The sequence below is a fragment of the Cervus canadensis genome, chromosome 26 (assembly GCF_019320065.1).
Source record: "Cervus canadensis isolate Bull #8, Minnesota chromosome 26, ASM1932006v1, whole genome shotgun sequence".
NCBI classification, from domain to species: domain Eukaryota; kingdom Metazoa; phylum Chordata; class Mammalia; order Artiodactyla; family Cervidae; genus Cervus; species Cervus canadensis.
This window is the reverse complement of record NC_057411.1, coordinates 18,277,842-18,297,059: the sequence shown is the minus strand read 5'-3', so window position 1 is coordinate 18,297,059 and position 19,218 is coordinate 18,277,842. Positions and strand designations below refer to the sequence as shown.

General features: G+C 37.4%; 1 pseudogene; it reads left to right on the top strand.

Annotated features, from left to right (window-relative positions):
- The first annotated feature begins 2,695 nt into the window (after positions 1-2,695).
- Positions 2,696-5,652, top strand: LOC122428008 (annotated as a pseudogene).
- The last annotated feature ends 13,566 nt before the right edge of the window (positions 5,653-19,218 follow it).

The window sequence follows — 19,218 nt, the reverse complement described above, 5'->3', positions numbered from 1 at the left end:
ACTGGATTAAATAACAACATTTGCAAAAGTTGGCAAAAAACTAAAAGCATTGTTCAAATCATAGTTGCTTACATATTAAAACTAGCATGCTTAGAACACAGACAATTGTCTGATAAATTTTGTGTACTATACCATATTTTACTTGTTTTTCTATCTGAGTACTAACAGAACTGCTAGTAGTTTGAATGTGTTCAGTATTAAAAAACAGTTAATATTTTATAAGAAAGTTATTGCTTTTGCCTTGAAATTTTTTATTATTTGAAAGTTATTGTCTTTCCTATATCATTTAGGAAGTTTTGCTATGCTGTAAGTGCATTTCATCTAGAAAACACTTTTTAATAATAAAATATCCTTTGGCTTTTACAGCAACAGCCAGTGGAAAATAATTGCTTATATAAAGTTTGTTAAACTTAACTTTGCAAGACTGGAACTATTCCTTGATTGAAAGACAACTTGATCTTAATAATATAAGCCCAAGAATATAATGTTTTCCATCATTCTATACTTTTACAAAGAAAGAAATATTTTTGGAAAGAAAAGCTATTTGTAGTAAAAGGTAAACAACTTTTTAAATGATGTCTTTATATTTTAAAAAATAAAAGCCTGTTTTATAATTCTTTAAAGAATATAATTTTAGTCAATATTGTCATAATATGCAAGAGCCCAAATTGAAGAGAAAAATGTGTGAATTCCTTATACCTACCTCTCCCCACATACAGAGATGATAATATTTAAAATAAATGCTAAAATATGAATCTGTAATGAAAATGTTGCTGTAATGAAGAGCTTTCTTATAACTATCTTTTCAGAATAAACAGTTCTAATTTCTGCCTGTTACACATGGAAGAAACCATGATGTTGGGTAATAGATAACATGAAGTTCAAGTCGGAGAACCTAAGCCAGGATGAGATGCAAAGAGAAAGGAAAAGGCAATGAATTCAGCATTAGCAAATTTGTCTGCCCGGTTCAATGACAAACACAGTTATCTCCTCCTTATAGCATATTATGTTCATCTTTTATGTGTAAAATTGAATAAACTGTATTGGACTTCAGTTCAGTCGCTTAGTCGTGTCCGGCTCTTTGCGCCCCCATGATATTGGACTTAGGACTTTTAAACTATGTGTTCAATCGCTTCACTTGTGTCCAACTCTGTGAGCTATAGTCTGCCAGGCTCCACTGTCAATGGGATTCTGCAAGACAAGAATAATGGAGTGAGTTGCCATGACCTCCTCCAGGGGATCTTCCCGGCCCGAGGATTGAACCTGTGAGGTCTCCTGCATCTTCCTCATCACAGGCAGATTCTTTACTGCTGAGCCACCCAGGAGGCCCCATTTAAACTATAATCAATTACTATATATCGTGTGTGTATGTGTGTCATAGAGGGTTTTACTTGGAAGGTTGACAAAATGAAGAGAGATCCAAATCCTAACAAACCATTTAGTTAAAATATTACTTTAAAAAATATTACTTTGGGTGGGGGGAAGCAAGAGTACAGATAGTACCACAAAGTATAAAAAAAAGCAACAATCAGCTTATATAGCGTGTTGACTATTGACAATGTCACTATTAAGAATATAAGGAAATTAGTTTTGAGGTATTTTCTAATGCAAGGTGGGCATTTTAAAAAGTGGAAAAAAAAACTATAGACATATGAATTCAGTATTGACTCAATCTATTCTATTCATAGTCTGATAAATTAACTAATATTGAAAATGGCTACATTATAGTCATAAAATATCCAAGGTCAAGGTTATGTTTCAGAAATAGTATTTTAAGTTCTAAAACAACATGCTTACAGTGGCCCAAAGCTGCATATGGTACAAGTACTTCTGGAAAATGTACTTAACATGGGCCTAGTTATATTTTTTATTAACTCTAAACTTACTTCTAGCAGAAAAATAAGCTGTTTACTCTTAAAATTTCACTAATTTCCACCAACTCCATTTTCAGGATACTAACAGAACTTTATAATAAAACACTTCCAACATTACATAAGAAAGACATTTTTTTTGTAAAAAAAATGTTTAAAATAAAACCTGCTATCAGTTTTAAAAAAGAATTCACTTTAAAATTAGTTGGAAAAAATACACCTAGAGTTCCGTTCCAAAGAAAAAACTTTTTATGACTTCAGTGACACATTATTTTTAAGCAATAGCAGTATTAAACACCTTTATATGCTTCAAAATACCGTGGACAATTTGCTTTTTTTTTTTTTTAACATTGCATTAGGTGCCATTGAAGAGACTGTTGTTCTCTGAGAGCCAGTTTCCTTGCTATTGCAGGAGATATTGTCAGGTAGGACAATTATAGTTGGGTAGGCAGTGCTGAAATACTGCGATACCAAATACTGCTGAGGTCTGGAGGGACCTCCTGCGTACAGGTGACAGTTACACATCTAAAGAGTCACTCCAATCAGTCACAGTCACTAAGTTGCTTTTCAGTGTACTGGATTCATCCTGAGGTCCTTCTCCATTCGGCCCTTTCAGGTTATTTGCACCCCAGGCATTGGCATTTGAGTAGAATCAGACTCATTCTTCACAGGTGGAGGAGGTCCCTTCTCTTCTCTCCCAACTCTTCTCCGCATAGATCTCTCTTCCTCTAAGGATGATATGCCCCAGTCGTCATCGTCCACATCTGTACACTTTAAATCTTTTAGTTCTTTTTTGATGAACACGTCAGCAACATTAATTCCACCAACTGGCTTATTCCCTGCCCTTCTTCCAGTTCCGCCTGTGACTGGAGAGCATGGACTGGCGACGGCCGAGCACCATCGACGCGGACAAGGTGACGGGCGCCGTGGACGTGCTCAGGCTGCAGAACATCACCTTCTGCAAGCTGGTAGGATGAGAAGTGTCCAAGCTGCCAGTCGTGGGTGGGCCAGGTGCTGCTAAAGCTCATCCGCCTGGAGTAGCTCACCAAGTACCTGCGGCGCTCGCAGGAGTTGCGCACCTCACAGCTGACCTGGAGGCGCGGCTGCGCTGGAGCCTGGCCCAGGGCGCGCAGAGCAAGAAGCGCCTCACCAAGCGCGCGGGCGAGATCAAGCGGCTCAAGGAAGACTGTAAACGCAGGAGGAAGTTGATCTCCACCCAGCTGCAGGTGATCGAGGCCGAAGCCAGCTATTACCAGTGCCATTTTTGTGACAAGGCCTTTATGAACCAAGCTTTCCTACAAAGTCATATTCAGCGCTGCTACCCTGAAGGTTCACATCTTGAGTATAAGACAAGGGCACAGACGGACAAGCTCCAAAGTGAGATCGACAAGTTGAAGGAGCAGCTGCCGCTCACCAAGTCTCAGCTAGAGGCTGCACAGTATGCCCACACAGTCAGGTTCTCTAAGGAACATGAAATGCAGAAAACAAAAGAGGAAGAATTTTTGAAGTTATTATGATAGGTGGAAAGAAGAAGAAAAGGAGAAACTAGTTGATGAAATAGAAAAAGTCAAGGAAATGTTTATGGAGTTTAAAGGACTGACTTCTAAGAACTCAGCATTAGAATATCAATTGTCAGAAATCTAGAGGCCCAATATGCAGATCAAGTCTAACATAGGCATGCTAAAAGATGCGCATGAGTTTAAAGAACATCCTTAGCATCCCCATGACTTCCAAAATGTGACGCAGCTACTTGACAGTCAGGAAAGCAAGTGGACAGTTCATGTTCAGGCTCTTCCTCAAGAACATAAGAAGAGAGCCAGCTCCTGTCACATATAAAGAAACTTCGAGCCTCAATGAGAGATGATCAAAATGCAAGTAATGTCTTCTACAAGAAAAGGATAGAAGAGCTAGGGCAGAGATTCCAGGAGCAGAATGAGCTGATTATCACTCAGAGACAGCATATTAAAGAGCTCACCACTAAATCATTAAACAGTGACAGTAAACCCAAAGGGAATCTTTTAACCTGGCAGACTTTTGAATCCAAGCCAACTGCCCCAACTGTAACTATGAATGCCCCAGCCCCCCAGACACTGGATGCAAAGTCAAGTCTAACAATGGCACATGGAAGGGAAAATGAACAGAAATTAAATGACAACTAGATACATACAAGGAAAACTTTGAAGAATAAGCCTTCCCTCACTAAGGAAAAAACTGTCTTGGAGCAGAATTTGGTGGAGAAACTGGAAATCTTGGGGATTAATACGGATATACACGGTATTCTGTGCGATCACTTGAATAGAGTGCTAAGAACTGTGGAATCAGCAAGACATGAGCTTGAAAGACAAATACCTAACATCCAGCAAATTCGAGAATTCCTTCAACATCAGGTCAGCTGTAAAATTGAAGAGAACACTGCTGTCCATAGACAGGTACAGTGCTTCTCAAATGGACACCCTTTCAACTGGAGAAATACCCAAAGCAATACACCTTCCTCTCAAAAGCAGACAGCTGATTAGACAAAGACCTGTTTTTTTCTGATAGAATATCTGTTCCAAAAGTTAAGAAAAATATCACAGAAGATCATTTTCCCAGAAGGTCTTCCACTATTGAGACCCCTCCCTTCAGTTCCCAGGAGGAACTGAACGCTGACGACCTCATCCAGGTGTTTGCCTCTCCAGACTTACTATCTATGCTGTCTTCTAAAAGCAGCAAGAGTAGTTTCAGAAAGAGCACCGTCAAAAGTGACACTGATTGGACTGAGGGAAGTGAAACTGAGGACTCGGATATTTCCCCCAAGCCCACAGGAACCTCCATTAAAACATGAACTGGAAAAGTTGAAGAGATGGTTTCAAATCAAAGCAATATGAATAAGGCAGTTACTATACCTTGTAAGGGATTCCCAGGTGGCGCTAGTGGTAAAGAATCCATCTGCCAATGCAGGAGACATGAGTTAGATCCCTGGGTCAGGAAGATCCCCTGGAGAAGGGAATGGCAATTCACTCCAGTACTATTGCCTGGGAAATCCCATGGACAGAGGAGCCTGGCGGGCTGTAATCCACGGAGTCGCAAAAGAGTCAGACATGACTGAATGACTGAACAGATAGCTTGTAATGACATCTATTTACACATTTTTGTTTCATCTGGAAGCAGAAATGAATTTCAGGCAGGAGTATTTGAAGGGGTTTCTGCCAGATAGATAAGTATAGATATTATTCTAATTATAAAACTTTTTAAGGAAAAACTGTTATTATTGCAAACTTTATAGCTACTGATATAAACTAAGATATGCTTAAACTGGACATCTGATGGACAGTCACTTTTTAAATTACTAATTCTGGTTTACACTAGAGAGTAATAATAGTAAGTATAAAATATATTGTGGTGATTATTAGGTGCTTATACTAAATTTCGTAATAGCTGTCTGAATCAGAGTTACTCTTGTATATATGAAGGAAAGCACAGAGAAATTAAACAATTTGCCCAAGATCACACAATGGAAGGGCCAATATTTACATCTCATTGGTCTGGTTCCCAAACCCATCCTTTTACTGACAGCTTATAAATTCCAATTCTTGCTATTATTTTACTTTTTAATCCTCCACTTATTTTGCTTTCTTATATGAAGACTTATTTTTTCTTCTTATAATATCTCCCTTTACTTGGTTCAGTTTCCCAAAAGGATCGGGTGGCTAAACAAATGAGCTGGAGCAGTAATGAGCGTCATACTCAGCCATTGTCTCTTGGATCTTCTCAACCCAATAAAATAAATGCTGCAATGTGAATCTGGAATGGAAATGCTGCTATAATGAAGAGCTTCTGAGTTTAAAAGTATACACTGATTACTGTGATCTTATTGGGTTAATAGCTAGCTTTCCTACTAGCTTCTAATCCCATGAGTGTAAATTCTTAACTTGGATGACTCTCCTCGACATACCTCAGTAACAGCACAATCTTGGGTCTTAGGCTTGCACTCTGTTGTGTCCTAGATGACTAGAATAGATTTTGGTCCAAATTTATTAAACTCCACAGCCATGAAGACTAAATGTCATCAAGAAGACAATCACAATTAATATTAGGTAGTACAGCATGTAGGATCAATTTAAACTTCTATAATTTTTATTTTACCATAACTAACATTTAATATTCCATAATTATGCTTTCTATAAGAAGTCCATTTTTTTCTTAGATAGGAACAAATTAAAATGACCAAAAATAAGATGTTAACAAAACTATCATCCAGAGGAAGCATACATATTTTGCAATTTATATTTATAAATAACACATAGGTGGCGGTACCACTTGGGCTTCCCTGGTGGCACAGGAGTAAAGAATCTGCCTGCCAATGCAGGAGACACGGGTTCAAGCCCTGGGTTGAGAAGATCCCCAGGAGATGGAAATGGCAACCAACTTCAGTATTCTTGCCTGGAAAATCCCATGCACAGAGGAGCCTAGCAGGCTACAGTCTATGAGATCACAAAGAGCTGGACATGACTTAACAACTAAACAACAACGGCCGCAGTACCATCTGAGTCTGATTGTTAATCTAAGATCAAAAGATGTTAAACACAGGAACTTTCTTTGTCTCCATATGCCAATCTCTCCAAACTATTCTGTAGAAGTAGATGTTAATCCTATAGTTTTGCTTCATCACAATTTATTGCCATGACTCTTATTTTTGTTTGTTTTTAGTATCAAAGAGTGCATTTACCATATTTTCTTTGATATATTAACTATGATGGTCTTATGATCTGCTCTTATTTAATAGAGTAGTTACTTTGGACTTAAGTAATCCCAGTAAGACAGTGTGTACCTCTGGGCTAATAGTTAATGTTCCTTCTATAGTCAACAAAAGAGTCCAAACTGCAGTACTTGGGTGCAATCTCCAAAATGACAGAATGATCTCTGCTTGTTTCTAAGGCAAACCATTCAATATCGCAGTAATCCAAGTCTATGCCCCAACCAGTAAAGCTGAAGAAGCTGAAGTTGAATGGTTCTATGAAGAGCTACAAGACCTTCTGGAATTAACACCCAAAAAAGATGTCCTTTTCATTATACTGGAATATAATGGACTGGAATCCAAAAGTAGAAAGTCAAGAAATACCTGGAGTAACAGGCAAATCTGGCCTTGGAGTACAGAATGAAACATGGCTAGGACTAATAGAGTTTTGCCAAGAAAATGCACAGGTCCTAGCAAACCCTCTTCCAACAACACAAGAGAAGACTCTACACATGAACATAACAATATGGTCAACACTGAAATCAGATTGATTATATTCTTTGCAGCCAAAGATGGAGAAGCTTTATACAATCAGCAAAAACAAGACTGGGAGCTGACTGTGGCTAAGATCATGAAATCCTTATTGCCAAATGCATACTTAATGAAGAAAGTAGGGAAAACTCATAGATCATTCAGGTATGCCCTAAATCAAATCCTTTATGACTATACATTGGAAGTGAGAAATAGATTCAAGGGATTAGATTTGATAGAGTGCCGGAAGAACTATGGATGGAGGTTCATGGCATTGTACAGGAGACAGTAATCAAGATCATCCCCAAGAAAAAAGAAATGCAAAAGGCATGGTTGTCTGAGGAGGCCTTACAAATAGCTGTGAAAAGAAGAGAAGTGAAAGGCAAAGGAGAAAAGGAAAGATATACCCATTTGAATGCAGAGTTCCAAAGAATAGCAAGGAGAGATAAGTAACCCTTCCTCAGTGATCAATGCAAAGAAATAGAGGAAAACAATAGAATAGGAAAGACTAGTGATCTCTTCAAGAAAATTAAAGATACCAAGGGAATTTTTCATGCAAAGATGGGCACAATAAAGGACAGCAATGGTAATGGTATGAACCTAACAGAAGCAAAAGATATTAAGAAGAGGTGGCAAGAATACACAGAACTATACAAAAAAGATCTTCATGACCCAGATAACCATGATGGTGTGATCACTCACCGAGAGCCAGACATACTGGAGTGCAAATTCAAGTGGGCCTTAGGGAGCATCGCTATGAACAAAGCTAGTGGAGGTGATGGAATTCCAGTTGAGCTATTTCAAATCCTAAAAGATGATGCCATTAATGTGCTGTGTTCAATATGCCAGCCAATTTGGAAAACTCAGCAGTGGCCACAGGACTGGAAAAGAACAGTTTTCACTCAAATTCCTAAAAACGGCAATGCCAAAGAATGCTCAAACTACCACACAATTGCACTTATATCACATGCTAGCAAAGTAATGCTCAATATTCTCCAAGCCAAGCGTCAACAGTACATGAACCGTGAACTTTCAGATGTTCAAGCTGGATTTAGAAAAGGCAGAGGAACCAGAGATCCAGTGCCAACATCTGTTGGATCATCAAAAAAGCGAGAGAATTCCAGAAAAACATCTACTTCTGCTTTATAGACTATGCCAAACCTTTGACTGTGTGAATCACAACAAACTGTGAAAAATTCTGAAAGAGATGGGAATACCAGACCACCCGACTTGCCTCCTGAGAAACCTGTATGCAGGTTAAGAAACAACAGTTAGAACTGGACATAGAACAACAGACTGGTTCCAAATAGGGAAATAGTACGTCAAGGCTCTATATTGTCACCTTGCTTATTTAACTTCTATGCAGAGTACATCATGAGCAATGCTGGGCTGGAGGAAACACAAGCTGGAATCAAGATTGCCAGAAGAAATATCAATAACCTCAGATATGCAGATGACACCACCGTTATGGCAGAAAGTGAAGAAGAACTAAAGAGCCTCTTGATAAAAGTGAAAGAAGAAAGTGAAAAAGTTGGCTTAAAGCTCAACATTCAGAAAATTAAGATTATGACATCTGTTCCCATCACTTCATGGCAAATAGATGGGGAAACAGTGGAAACAGTGATACCCTTTATATTTTCTGGCTCCAAAATCACTGCAGATGGTGACTGCAGCCATGAAATTAAAGGACGCTTGCTCCTTGGAAGAAAAGCTATCACAAACCTCGATAGCATATTTAAAAGCAGAGACATTACTTTGCCAACAAAGGTCCATCTAGTCAAAGCTATGGTTTTTCCACTAGTCATTTATGGATATGAGAGTTGGACTATAACAAAAGTTGAGCACCAAAGAATTGATGCTTTTGAGCTGCGGTGTTGGAGAAGATGCTTGACAGTCCCTTGGACAGCAAGGAGATCCAACCAGTCCATCCTAAAGGAAATCAGTCCTGAATATCCATTGGAAGGACTGATGCTGAAGCTGAAACTGCAATACTTTGGCCACCTGATATGAAGAACTGACTCATTTGAAAAGACCCTGATGATGAGAAAGATTGAAGGTGGGAGGAGAAGGGGATGACAGAGGATGAGATGGTTGGATGGCATCACAGATTCAATGGACATGAGTTTGAGTAAACCCTGGGAGTTGGTGATGGGCAGGGAGGCCTGGGTAATGCAGTCCATGGGGTTGCAAAGAGTTGGACATGACTGAGCGACCGAACTGAACTTAAATGAACTGTAGTCTTTCGTGAACCCTCAGTTTCTTTTCTGAATTGATAGAAGATGATGAAAAGACGTGATTTCTTCTTAACATTGTGTAACTTCATATAATATTTTAATAAAAAGTCCAGAAACATATTACATGATTTTGGGTCAGTTTCTGAATAATATGGCCTGATGTCATCATGTATGCTTTAAAAATTGGGTTTTTCAATCAGTCTCATAGTTACAACTCAGGAATGATATAGATAAAATGCTTTGGTAATTTCCTATTATATTGAGATTTTCTATCAGATATTAGAGTAAAACATAAAGAACTGATATAATTTTAAAAATATATATATACATATATATATATTTAGTTAGATTAGCCCACATTCCTCTAATTACTATCATCCTTTGTCCAATAAAATCAAAGAGAAAATTCAATCAAAAAGGAAATTCTCTGGAGGGTAATTCATAATAAAATCTACTTTTCTGTTTCTATCTTAAAGAAAAAAAAACATAGCCACAGAAGATGAGATATTCAAGTCTACTTACTGGAACGCAGTAATAGAATAAGCATGGAAACCAGATTAAAAAAGCTTTTAAAACTATACTCATTTTTCTTCATTACTTTTTAATGTAATACTAAGGAATAGATTTAGTTTTCACAATGCTGAATTATTAAAACTAAGGGAAGTTAAAGTTCTCTTCTTGATAATGGGTGTGTGTATTCTTTTCAGCAAAATGAGTCAGACTGTGCTGCAATTTCTCCAGGTACCACACCAACTTTGAAGGACCAGGTAGGTAGCTTAATGATTTTCCCTATTCTTTTTTCATCCTATGTGTACTTTGTCTCTTTTCCTTTTTGTTTTTCTTTGGTTTTTGTCTCTAAGGCATTGTTATTTTTATTAAATGGTGCTATGTAAAAAGATATACTTTTAAAAACTAAAGGAAGTCAACTGAGGAATGTTAATTGGGAGGACTGATGCTGAAGCTCCAATACTTTGGCCACCTGATGCTAAAGATGAGTCATTGGAAAAGACCCTGATACTGGGAAAGAATGAAGGCAAAAGGAGAAGGGGGTGACAGGGGATGAGATGGTTAGACAGCATCACCGACTCAGTGGATGTGAATTTGAGCAAACTCCAAGAGATAGTGGAGGAGAGAGGAGGCTATCATGCTGCAGTCCACAGTCACAGAGTCAGAAATGACTTAGCAACTGAAAAACAACAACAACTAAGATGTAATATTGATTTTGAAGCAAGTAAAGAAAGTGAAAAAATGTGTTAGTCCTTCAGTCATGTCTGACTCCTTGTGACCCTGTGGACAATAGCCAGCCAGGCTCCTCTGTCCATGGAATTCTCTACGCAAGAATACTGGAGTGGGTAGCCATTCCCTTCTCCGGGGGATCTTCCTGACCCAAGGATGCAACCTGTGTCTCTTGGTCTCTTGCATTGGCAGGCACATACTTTACTGTCTGAGCCACCAGGCAAGCACATAAATAAAGAAAAGTGTTTCAAATAAATGTAAGAGATATAAAGCACGAAGGATATTAAGTATTTGGAGAAGTAGAAATCTGACAGCACATGCTCTTGAAGGAAAAGAAACTATTTGCTCTAATCACATTTTTAAGTTTATACAAAAGAAGATGGAAATAAATATTCCAAAGGTCTTGCTCTTAACAAACTTGGGAAAAACATGTAATAATAGAATGAAGAATTAATTTCCCCAGGGATACCCCTCAAGGAATGGAGGGCAGGAGCCTGTGAACAAAGGTGCCCCAGGCTCCATGCGGCATCCACCTACTTAACCCCAGTTTTCTGTTCCTTTGGACTCTTCCAGTAATAAGCTAAGACATTGCTAGCACTCTTAAACATTGTTCTTTGTATTATTCGTGTTGATGGGTAAAGTTAATTGGCATTTTGTTTTTGTTGACAGTACAGACTTTCTTTACCATATTTTTAACTTCAAATCTTTACAAAAATATAGAATTAAATTTTTTATTTTTGTTTATCTCTAACATGATTTTTTTTCCTGACACATCCTGAGAGATCAAAAAAGTCCAGACACACAATCTTAAAAGAAACTTATAATATGAATACCACACATCTTACTGAAGCCTAAATCTTAAATATTTAAACTAATTATCAGTCTGATTTTCAAATAAACCTGTTTGGTTATCTATACATTCATAGATTCTACTCTGAAGGTTATCAAATTTCTGTCTGGTGAGTAAGTCTGGCAGTCACATCTACGCCTCTCAAATTGTCTCACAACTATGGACTTTTACAGGACTCTCACAAGACCAGTAAAAAGTGACCTCAGAGATATGAAAGAAAGGACACTTCAAAATCTTTCTAAAGAAATGATCTTAGGACACTTGAATTGGGGTATATAAGAAGGCATATCACAAGTGGTTTGATAAAATAACTCCAGTGAAGTGTCCATACTTTTACTGATGAACACTTTTTGCTTGTTTGATATTCATCAGTACAGCAGTGGGAAAGCCTGATGGTTCAGTGGGTAGGGAATCTGCCTGCAATGCAGGAGACACAGGAGACATGGGTTTGATCCTTGGGTTGGGAGGATCCCCTGGAGGAGGAAATGGCAACCCACTCCAGTATTCGTGCCTGAAAAATGCTATGGACAGAGGAGCCTGGCAGGCTACAGTCCAACATGTGGCAAAGTATTGGAATGACTGAGTGACTGAGCACATACACACCCAGCAAATCAGTCCGTAAGAGCAAAACCACAAATCCTGACTCGAGTAATTTTTTAAAAACTGTGAATCTCAGAAACCTCCAACGATAAATAAAGAAGATTTTGTAAAACAAACAAAAAAGACAACTTTATCACTCACTATAAATAGCCTTGCCAAGTTGTTTCTGTTTATTTAGTTCAGCTTTTAATATTTTTTTATTTTTGCTATATTAAAATAAGAGATTATGATTACTAAGATTCTTAGCAGCTATAAAACACAATTTTTTTCACTTGTGTAGAATATAGAGCAGATGTTATCCTTGTATTATGCATAGAGTATGCATATACTTAGAGTAAACTCATTCTTGCTCAAAGTGTATTATCTATTTTTTCTAGAAATTCATTATTTAAGCATATATTTATGGAACCTATTGGAAATGATGTGATAAGGTGATAGGGAAGAGATAGCATTAGTGAAATTCTATCTTACCCATAGACCATTAGTTAAAAAAAGAGTAGAAACTTCTTTCATTTAGTATACACTGTGTTATAACTTACTGAGTAGTATATTTTTCTTTGAATAAGCTTTCATAGAGAGGTTTTATCTTTCTTTAGAGGATCTTAAAAAGCCTTCCTCAATTTTCTGTAATTCTTTTCCTGATTTTTTCCTCTTTCTTTTTTTTTTTTTTTTTACCAACAGTACATTAATTCAGTTCTCATGGCCTGAAACATGCACTGTTTTAAAAAACTTTTCATTTTGTACTGGAGTATAGCTGATTAACAATGTTGTGATAATTTCAGGTAAACACGGAAGGGACTCAGCGATACATGTGCTTGGATCCATTCTCCCCAAACTCTCCTCCCCACCAGGTTCCCACATAATATTGAGCAGAGTGGAACATACACTATTATAAAAGCTTTTAGGCAAAGTATTTGCCTTTCATCTATTCTATTTCAAGTCTGTCGTTCAGCCACTGAATAAACCTTTAAACATTACTCTTATGATGTCAAAAAGTTTAACAATCCTTCATTACATACAAATAAATTACTACTTAAGAAAAAGCATTCAAGATCCTTGCCATTTAACTTTAGGTTATCATTCTTTTCTCCTTTTCAATCTTCTAATACTTTCTTTTTTGTTAGCTATTTAGTCATACTAGATGGTCTTTTGTTATATTTTGTATGTATTTCTACCTGCCCATGAGGTTCCCATTGCTTGTGAGTATTATCTTCTCTTTGGCTTCCTGGTGGTTCCATGGTAAAGAAACCATCTGCCAGTGTTAGAGATGTGGGTTTGATCCTTGGGTCAGGAACATCCCCTGGAGAAGGAAATGGCAACCCACTGAAGTATTCTTGCAAGGGGGGAAGTCCTATGGACATAGGAGCCTGGTGGACTATTGTCTATGGGGTCCCCAAAGAGTCAGATATGACTTGCCGACTAAACAATAATCATCTTTTTATTTCTAAAACTGAAGTAATAGGGCCTTGTTGACTATGCTAAAGCATTTGACTGTGTGTATCACAACAATCTGTGGAAAATTCTTCAAGAGATGGGAATACCAGACCACCTTACCTGTCTCCTGAAAAAACATGTATGCAGGTCAAGAAGCAGTAATTAGAACTGGATATGGAACAATGGACTGGTTCAAAATTGAAAAAGGAGTGTATCAAGGTGTATATTTTCACCCTGCTTATTTAACGTCTATGTAGAGTACATCATGTGAAATGCCAGGCTGGATGAATCACAAACTGGAATCAAGATTGCAGGAAGAACTATCAACCTCGGATATGCAGATGATACTGCTCCAATGGCAGAAAGTGAAGAAGAACTAAAGGGCTTCTTGGTGAGGGTGAAAAGGAGAGTGGAAACGTTGGCTTAAAATTAAACATTCTAAAACTAAGATAATGGCATCTGGTCCCAGCACTACATGACAAATAGAAGGGTAAGAAGTAGAAACAGAGATTTTCTTTTCTCGGTCTCAAAAATCACTGCAGACACTGACTGCAGCCATGAAATTAAAAGCACTTGTTCCTTGGAAGGAAAGCTATGATAAATCTAGACGGTGGGTTCAAAAACAGAGATATCACTTTGCCAAAAAGGTCTGTATAGTCTAAGCTGTGGTGTTTCCAGTAGTCACGTACAGATGTGAGAGTTGGAACAGAATTGATACTTTCGAAATGTGATGCTAGAGAAGATTTTTGAGAGTCCTTTGGATGGCAAAGAGATAAAACTGTCAATCCTAAAGGGGGAAGTCAAACCTGAATAATAATTTGAATGACTGATACTGAAGCTGAAACTCCAATATTTTGGTCACCTGATTTGCAGAGCCAACTCATTGGAAAAGACCCTGATGCTGGGAAAGATTGAGGGCAGGAGGGGAAAGGGGCAACAGAAGATTAGATGGCTGGATAGCATCACCAATTCAATGAACATGGGTTTGAGCTAATTCAAGAAGACAATGAATAACAGGGAAGCTTGATGTGCTACCGGCCATGGGGTTGGGTTGTGGAGAGTCAGACATGACTTAGAAACTGAACAATAATAGGGTTTCAATCTGATTGGATGCCCTTACCTCATACAGCAGAGAGAAAAGATATATATATATATATATATTTTAAGGACTTACCACTATCATATTTACTGGTCTATATTTTCTTTATTCCATTCAGATCATTAAATATAGTGTTCAGGTTCCTATATAAATTCAATCCCTCTCTGTACTCTTGAGTTCATTCTTTTTCACCTTCTCAAGGTCTTTGCATCAAAGTCATTCCCTTTCTTGTCTGAATATTAAATTTCTTCCTCTTTACTGTATCATTATATCAGTGTGAAAAATGGAATCCATTTCCAGTACACAAAGGTTGCAAAGTTCGGAAGCTAGTCTGGTTTATGATTTTAAGCTTCCTGAATCATATATTACATTTTCTCAATACATTAATTTATTTTAATGAAGCTCATGATGATTCCAGTTAACTGAAAAGAAAATAAACAGGCATATAGCATATTTTAAATTCAGAGAGGTTATTATTATATAGAATAAGTGAATAATTATGTGGCATATAAACCACAAAATGCTGACATATAGTAAAAAGGTTAATGTTGCATAGAATTTTCTGATCATAATAAGAATAAAGTGAAAGAAAGTGAAGTGCTTGACTTTTTGCAACCCCATGGACTATAGCCTACAAGGCTCCTCCATCCATGGAATTTTCCAAGCAAGAGTACTGGAATGGGTTGCCATTTCCTTCTCCAGAAGATCTTCCCGACCCAGGGATTGAACCCAGGACTCCTGCACAGCAGGCAGACACTTTACCATCTGAGCCACCAGGGAAGCTCATGTATCATTTAATGGATAGTGTGAAAAAAATGAGATCAGTTCAATTTGCCAAGCTGACTTCCTATATACCTTTTTTTTTTTTTTTTTAATTTTTATTTATTTATTTTTTTGTCATACATTGATATGAATCAGCCATAGATTTACACGTATTCCCCATCCCGATCCCCCCTCCCACCTCCCTCTCCACCCGATTCCTCTGGGTCTTCCCAGTGCACCAGGCCCGAGCATTTGTCTCATGCATCCCACCTGGGCTGGTGATCTGTTTCACCATAAATAGTATACATGCTGTTCTTTTGAAATATCCCACCCTCACATTCTCCCACAGAGTTCAAAAGTCTGTTCTGTATTTCTGTGTCTCTTTTTCTGTTTTGCATATAGGGTTATCGTTACCATCTTTCTAAATTCCATATATATGTGTTAGTATGCTGTAATGTTCTTTATCTTTCTGGCTTACTTCACTCTGTATAATGGGCTCCAGTTTCATCCATCTCATTAGAACTGGTTCAAATGAATTCTTTTTAACGGCTGAGTAATATTCCATGGTGTATATGTACCACAGCTTCCTTATCCATTCATCTGCTGATGGGCATCTAGGTTGCTTCCATGTCCTGGCTATTATAAACAGTGCTGCGATGAACATTGGGGTGCACGTGTCTCTTTCAGATCTGGTTTCCTCAGTGTGTATGCCCAGAAGTGGGATTGCTGGGTCATATGGCAGTTCTATTTCCAGATTTTTAAGAAATCTCCACACTGTTTTCCATAGCGGCTGTACTAGTTTGCATTCCCACCAACAGTGTAAGAGGGTTCCCTTTTCTCCACACCCTCTCCAGCATTTATTGCTTGTAGACTTTTGGATAGCAGCCATCCTGACTGGCGTGTAATGGTACCTCATTGTGGTTTTGATTTGCATTTCTCTAATAATGAGTGATGTTGAGCATCTTTTCATGTGTTTGTTAGCCATCTGTATGTCTTCTTTGGAGAAATGTCTGTTTAGTTCTTTGGCCCATTTTTTGATTGGGTCATTTATTTTTCTGGAATTGAGCTGCAGGAGTTGCTTGTATATTTTTGAGATTAATCCTTTGTCTGTTTCTTCATTTGCTATTATTTTCTCCCAATCTGAGGGCTGTCTTTTCACCTTACTTATAGTTTCCTTTGTAGTGCAAAAGCTTTTAAGTTTCATTAGGTCCCATTTGTTTAGTTTTGCTTTTATTTCCAATATTCTGGGAGGTGGGTCATAGAGGATCTTGCTGTGATTTATGTCGGAGAGTGTTTTGCCTATGTTCTCCTCTAGGAGTTTTATAGTTTCTGGTCTTACATTTAGATCTTTAATCCATTTTGAGTTTATTTTTGTGTATGGTGTTAGAAAGTGTTCTAGTTTCATTCTTTTACAAGTGGTTGACCAGTTTCCCAGCACCACTTGTTAAAGAGGTTGTCTTTTTTCCATTGTATATCCTTGCCTCCTTTGTCAAAGATAAGGTGTCCATAGGTTCGTGGATTTATCTCTGGGCTTTCTATTCTGTTCCATTGATCTATATTTCTGTCTTTGTGCCAGTACCATACTGTCTTGATGACTGTGGCTTTGTAGTAGAGTCTGAAGTCAGGCAGGTTGATTCCTCCAGTTCCATTCTTCTTTCTCAAGATTACTTTGGCTATTCGAGGTTTTTTGTATTTCCATACAAATTGTGAAATTCTTTGGTCTAGTTCTGTGAAAAATACCGTTGGTAGCTTGATAGGGATTGCATTGAATCTATAGATTGCTTTGGGTAGAATAGCCATTTTGACAATATTGATTCTTCCAATCCATGAACACGGTATGTTTCTCCATCTGTTTGTGTCCTCTTTGATTTCTTTCATCAGTGTTTTATAGTTTTCTATGTATAGGTCTTTTGTTTCTTTAGGTAGATATACTCCTAAGTATTTTATTCTTTTTGTTGCAATGGTGAATGGTATTGTTTCCTTAATTTCTCTTTCTGTTTTTTCATTGTTAGTATATAGGAATGCAAGGGATTTCTGTGTGTTAATTTTATATCCTGCAACTTTACTATATTCATTGATTAGCTCTAGTAATTTTCTGGTAGAGTCTTTAGGGTTTTCTATGTAGAGGATCATGTCATCTGCAAACAGTGAGAGTTTCACTTCTTCTTTTCCTATCTGGATTCCTTTTACTTCTTTTTCTGCTCTGATTGCTGTGGCCAAAACTTCCAACACTATGTTGAATAGTAGTGGTGAGAGTGGGCACCCTTGTCTTGTTCCTGATTTCAGGGGAAATGCTTTCAATTTTTCACCATTGAGGGTGATGCTTGCTGTGGGTTTGTCATATATAGCTTTTATTATGTTGAGGTATGTTCCTTCTATTCCTGCTTTTTGGAGAGTTTTAATCATAAATGAGTGTTGAATTTTGTCAAAGGCTTTCTCTGCATCTATTGAGATAATCATATGGTTTTTATCTTTCAATTTGTTAATGTGGTGTATTACATTGATTGATTTGCGGATATTAAAGAATCCTTGCATTCCTGGGATAAAGCCCACTTGGTCATGGTGTATGATTTTTTTAATATGTTGTTGGATTCTGTTTGCTAGAATTTTGTTAAGGATTTTTGCATCTATGTTCATCAGTGATATTGGCCTGTAGTTTTCTTTTTTTTGTGGCATCTTTGTCTGGTTTTGGAATTAGGGTGATGGTGGCCTCATAGAATGAGTCTTGGAAGCTTACCTTCATCTGCAATTTTCTGGAAGAGTTTGAGTAAGATAGGTGTTAGCTCTTCTCTAAATTTTTGGTAGAATTCAGCTGTGAAGCCATCTGGTCCTGGGCTTTTGTTTGCTGGAAGATTTTTGATTACAGTTTCGATTTCCTTGCTTGTGATGGGTCTGTTAAGATCTTCTATTTCTTCCTGGTTCAGTTTTGGAAAGTTATACTTTTCTAAGAATTTGTCCATTTCATCCAAGTTGTCCATTTTATTGGCATAGAGCTGCTGGTAGTAGTCTCTTATGATCCTTTGTATTTCAGTGTTGTCTGTTGTGATCTCTCCATTTTCATTTCTAATTTTGTTAATTTGGTTCTTCTCTCTTTGTTTCTTAATGAGTCTTGCTAATGGTTTGTCAATTTTGTTTATTTTTTCAAAAAACCAGCTTTTAGCTTTGTTGATTTTTGCTATGGTCTCTTTAGTTTCTTTTGCATTTATTTCTGCCCTGATTTTTAAGATTTCTTTCCTTCTGCTAACCCTGGGGTTCTTCATTTCTTCCTTCTCTATTGCTTTAGGTGTAGAGTTAGGTTATTTATTTGGTTTTTTCTTGTTTCTTGATGTAAGCCTGTAATGCTATGAACCTTCCCCTTAGCACTGCTTTTACAGTGTCCCATAGGTTTTGGGTTGTTGTGTTTTCATTTTCATTCATTTCTATACATATTTTGATTTCTTTTTTGATTTCTTCTATGATTTGTTGGTTATTCAGAAGCGTGTTATTTAGCCTCCATATGTTTGAATTTTTAACAATTTTTTTCCTGTAATTGAGATCTAATCTTACTGCACTGTGGTCAGAAAAGATGACTGGAATGATTTCAATTTTTTTGAATTTTCCTAGACCAGATTTATGGCCCAGGATGTGATCTATTCTGGAGAAGGTTCCGTGTGCACTTGAGAAAAAGGTGAAGTTGATTGTTTTGGGGTGAAATGTCCTATAGATATCAATTAGGTCTAGCTGGTCCATTGTGTCATTTAAGGTTTGTGTTTCCTTGTTAATTTTCTGTTTAGTTGATCTATCCATAGTTGTGAGTGGGGTATTAAAGTCTCCCACTATTATTGTGTTACTATTAATTTCCTCTTTCATACTCGCTAGTGTTTGCCGTACATATTGCGGTGCTC